The sequence below is a fragment of the Malurus melanocephalus genome, unplaced genomic scaffold (genome assembly GCF_030028575.1).
Source record: "Malurus melanocephalus ecotype Western Australia unplaced genomic scaffold, MMel_1.1 scaffold_665, whole genome shotgun sequence".
NCBI lineage: Eukaryota > Metazoa > Chordata > Aves > Passeriformes > Maluridae > Malurus > Malurus melanocephalus.
In genome coordinates, this window is record NW_026623897.1 from 182599 (window position 1) to 187722 (window position 5124).

Sequence of the window (5124 nt, forward strand, 5' to 3'; positions counted from 1 at the left end):
CAAGGGGGCTTCCGAGAAAATGCCTGGTTTGGCAAAAATTTTAATTAGAGATAGTAAGACATTAGTATAAAGTTCAAAAGAGACAGYGTMRTTTTTGAGCAAATCTGTGGATCTCMRATTTTCAAAGYGAGGGGCTGGYRRAAGTGGTTGTCTTCATRTTTATACYTGCCTCAACAACAAATAAAAATAGAGACTTTCTGCAGAAGTGCATTACACTGGACATCCTTATTAGGAGCCTGAAGAGAAATGTGATAACAAAATTTCACAAACCGGTGAGAAAGTTGATGGTCTAAGAAACAAATTCTTTCCTTTCCAAGCGGGAAAGAATTCTTTCCTTTCCAATCTGTCAGAATCCAAAGCTGCAAAATAAATTAGTAACTGGAAAATTTGAAAGTRTATCTTTCAGGGATATTCTGTTTGTGAAGAAAAAATCATTGGAAGTAAAAACCTACTAATTTATGAAGTGTTTTGGTGATAAAATGATCTACTGAGACCTTTTCTGATTATATAGGCATTCTGGAATTTGTGTGGTTTGGAATGAAAATCTTCTTAGATTTAATAAAACTAATCCACATTTTCACCACTATTGTTTGTGCTACCTGGGGAATTCTAACCTTAAGTWATTTTTGTATGAAAGCAACAGATAAATGTGAGTAGGTCTTGTGATTATCTGTACAAGGTCAACTTCTTTAAACGTGTAAACGTAAAGAAAGCTGGGCTTCACAATCAAAAAATAAACGAGGAAAGTTAGATGGATGCATTTTAAAGGACATTTAACTAAAATGGGAAAAAAAAGTAATGAAAACTACAAGTACAATTGAGTTGAAAATGCCTGGATAAAATCTTACAGGAAAATATGGCAGCATGTAAATTTTCTTGTCTATCTCTCCCAGCCTTCTGAAGAGACACTGKTTAACACTTATTTGTTATATTAGGAGAAACTATATCTTTCATGAGGATCACAGCTTGTTGTCAGTGACAAATAAAGAGTAATCATGATGGAATAGTAACATCATAAATGAGATACTTTCACAAAACAATTCTCCCAATACCTGAAACAAATGTAAAATAATGAAAGGCATTAAGCAATGAGAAGAAAGAAAGATCTTTTCTGGGGGAAATAGCAGTCACCATTAAAAGAAATGTATTTCTTAAATTTCTTTTTCCATTTCCAGTTATTTATTTCTTCCCTCTTCAGAAATATATGGAAGTCATTAAAATCCCTTCTACTGCATTTTTTTAAAGTATAAATGCAGGGCTTGATGACTATTAGCATTCAGAGTTGTAATAAAATCATGAGACAGGTTTTGCTGTCAGAAACAAAAAGTTGTCTCCAGCCAACAACACAATGTTCAGAGCACTTACAAACCAACCCCAGAACAAAAGGAGCAGCTGGCCAAGCTTGGTGGCATCAATTGCACAGAAAATGAGAACACTGAAAGAGAGATCCAAAAGGGCCAACCCAAACATTTAGAGGGATTGATGGGAAAATTCCCATCAATCACATGTGTTTTCATGGTTGACTACAAGAACTTTAATGCCCTGTTGTCCCTCTGCAGTACATTCCCACTACATCTCTCCTGCCTGGCACAGCTCACTTCCAGTGATCCTTTCTCAATGACAGCCTAACACTCCAAGCACTGTGTCAAATGAGAGCAGGGAGGGCTGAAAGGCCACCTCTGATTCACACATGCATCGTGGGTCACATTTTCTCATCCCTCACCACCCCTGTGATTCAACACGTGCCAAGGTGCTTTAGGAACATTGTTGGATTCTTCACGTGTAGCAATGCCCCTGGTCTTTGTCTTTCTGAGGCAGAGTAAATCACCATGTTTGCAAGTACAGCAGGGTCTCAAGCTTCTTCTGASTCTTCCCCCATCAAATTGGGGTTCTCGTGCTGAAAACTGTATCCATTAGGGTTGCTAACTCAATTCCCTCATCCTAAAGTAACAGAACCCAAATTCGTCCTCCTTCCTTCATTCAAAACGGCGATTGTCACTGAGATTGGAGATACCAATCTGAGCCTAATAAACATTAGCAGTACTGGAGCCTAATTTTTCCTGAACAGAGCCCTTATTTAGTTAGATTCTTTTGTCACATCATTCATCACAGCCATTGGTTTTAGCCTGTTCCTGTGACTTGGTTACAATTAATGCAGCAGTTCAGGTAATTATGTGGCCTTGTACACAGAGCAAAAGTTTTGTCTTATTTSTTTCTGCTGAATTAGCATTTTATGGACAAGCAACAATGACCATTGCTATGCAACCTCCTGACAAAGAGGAAAATGATTATTAACACCATGTCACAATAGAAATGTAGATAATTCAGGGGAAAYATGCCACTCAGCTGAGAATTGCAACATGGACTTCTTCACAGGGTGAAACCTCACATAAAGCAGAAGTCCCTATTTTATCAAATATAAAGCAATAACAGAAATAAACTTAAAAACAAATGAATGTCTTCCCCTCCATATTTCTTGGCAATTTGCTTTGGTGCTAACTTGCTTAATCAGAAAGCTCAATGCAAAAATGTTCGTTTAATGTTGGAAAATCAGCATGCCTATAGTTCCGAGATGCAACTTTTACACATTTTAGCTAAAACTGGCACTTGTCAGGCTCCTATAATCTTGAATATTTTTTGGTGAAGTCTAATGCTGTCCATATTTCCAGAGGCATTGGCTACTATTAGACTAACTTATAAGAGCAGTCTTTGGCATGGACTGCATTATCTTTATAAAGCYTAATGATTAACCAATAAGTTATTAGATGAAATTCAGCTTTTTAYATATACTTTGTATACACATACACACATTTTCAAACATACATTCACACACATATTCAGATATTGCAGATAAAAGTATATTTGTTTACTCTCAAGAAAAAAAATAAAACACACACCAAATATTTTTTTTCTAGAAGGGACTATATTAGGTTAGCAGAGAAATTGGTTGCGTTTTGAGCACAATGAGAAATTCAGGTATGATCAATTCCAGAAGAGCATATATACATGGAACATTTTAACAAATGGGTTTCCTGTTTGCTTCAGGTACCAAAACATGTGAGCCCTCATTCAGGGAGGGCTTTCAGGAGTCCTTTACCAGCCCCACTCCTTTAAAAGGCTTTTGTTACAGTACAGAGGAATTTTCATTATGTTTAGATACTTACTCAGATTAGCAAATTTGTCTCCACTGCATTTTGGAGAGAGTATTATGAGGATTATTATTGGGCAGTACTTTAGAAATTAAAAGGAAAAGAAATTAAACCATTTCTTCACAGCAYTGAGGGCTGAAAATCCACTTGTGGGCCATAATGACCTTCTTGCACTATTGCTTCTACCTAAAATTTTTTATTCATCTGAAAAATATTGCAATTTGTCTCAAAACCTGATCTAACCCTTATCCAGAAGAAGGCAGGATGATCTTCTGATCTTAGTCTTGTCTCCCAACTACTGAAAGCCAATCCCTGCAGCTGCTGAACTCCTGCAGGCCCTGTGGCTGAGAAGATCATTGCTAGCAGATAATCTCTGATGTGAAACCAATTTCTTTTTACTGACTAAAATGAGCTTTGAACCAGCTTGTCTGACAGTTTGAAGGCAGACGTTTAAAACCAGTTAACCTGGAAGGGAGAGGTAATCACAAGGTAGTTTGGCAAAGCAATCGACTACTGAGATGCTGACAGAATAGTCATATTTTTTGGGAAGACCTCAGGTTTGATGTCCATTGYGCTTGTCTGAAAGCTTCTGTGATGTTTCACAGCAGTTTTATCTTAGGTGGCTCTGACACAATTTCAGTCTTGTACTACTTTTCCCTGGAAAGGTGCTTTTGGCCACTTTGTTGACTTTTTTCCTCTCTGTCTGCTGCCCAGGCTTCGCTCCGCTTCCCCAACTTTCTGTCAGAAACTTGGGAAAATAGTTCAACGTTAGAATTTATGTGAAATTTTTTTCAAATATTTGAAAGGAAAATAAAGTTATTCCACTTCCAGTCTGTGAAAATGGCTTGAAATTCTAAATTAAATGTCATTATACCTAAGGAATCATTATTATTTTCCTTGGGGAAAGAAAAAGAAATAATTCATATATGCTTAGGCTACAAAACTCTGGAAATCACCTCTTCAGAACTTTTTAAGAGGTTGGCTCCTCTAAACTGAGTAACCATGTGCACATTCATAAGGCTTATACAAACTTCATCCTCATAGACTTCTTCAGCTTTGTTTCCCACAGAGTATGCTCAATGCCTGCAGCAGACTTTCTGCATGCCAGCTTTTCTCACCTTACTCAGCTTCTGAGGAATACACAGATTTTTGACTCCTGTCATATTCAGGATGATCTGTGCTTTATTTCACTCACAAAGCAAACGATACTGATGCAAGAAAAGGATAGTCATTCGTGCAACGTCATCCTTGCATTTTCAGTGACATCCAAAGTGGTATTCCTTCTGGTTTTCCCACAGATTTACCAGGTCATATTGGATAAAGAAATTAGAGAAATCCTAGAATTTCTTAAGCTGAGAGATTTCTATTTCTCATCTGTAAAATTAAGCGATTTATTTCGTATTCTAAATCTGTGTTTATCATCCCGTCATATGCTTACTAAAGAAATGTTACAAATACAAAGTCACAAATACAGAAGGAAGAAAATTACAGTGACGTGTTTATGCAGTCATTAACTGCACAGTCATGTGCACTTGTAGGAGTCCAGCTTTAATCAGTGCACAAGTCAGTCTGTGTTCCCAGAATGAYCATCCATGCAGTATTTCTTTTTCTTCTAACCACTTAATATATGCACCCATGCCTAATTTTCTACACACCATCCAAACCTTGCACTGAATACATAATTATTCATTTCCTAATGGGCTTTTCCCTGGTGCTTTTTTTTTTCTTCATAGTATTCTACTTATTAAGAGAAATTAATGAATTTATCTTCATAACATCCCCGTGGTATTTTTCTCCTCATTTTACAGATAGGGAATTGTCAAAAGTGCCAGCTAATTTGGGGTGTTAATTCAAGATGCCTGAGGTCTGATTTCTCAGAGTATGTAGCAGCATGTATGCTCAGAGTAGTGCTCCTATTTATCTTAGTGACTGCTGCAAAAGCACAGCAATTCTTCAAACAAAAAAAAAAAAAAAA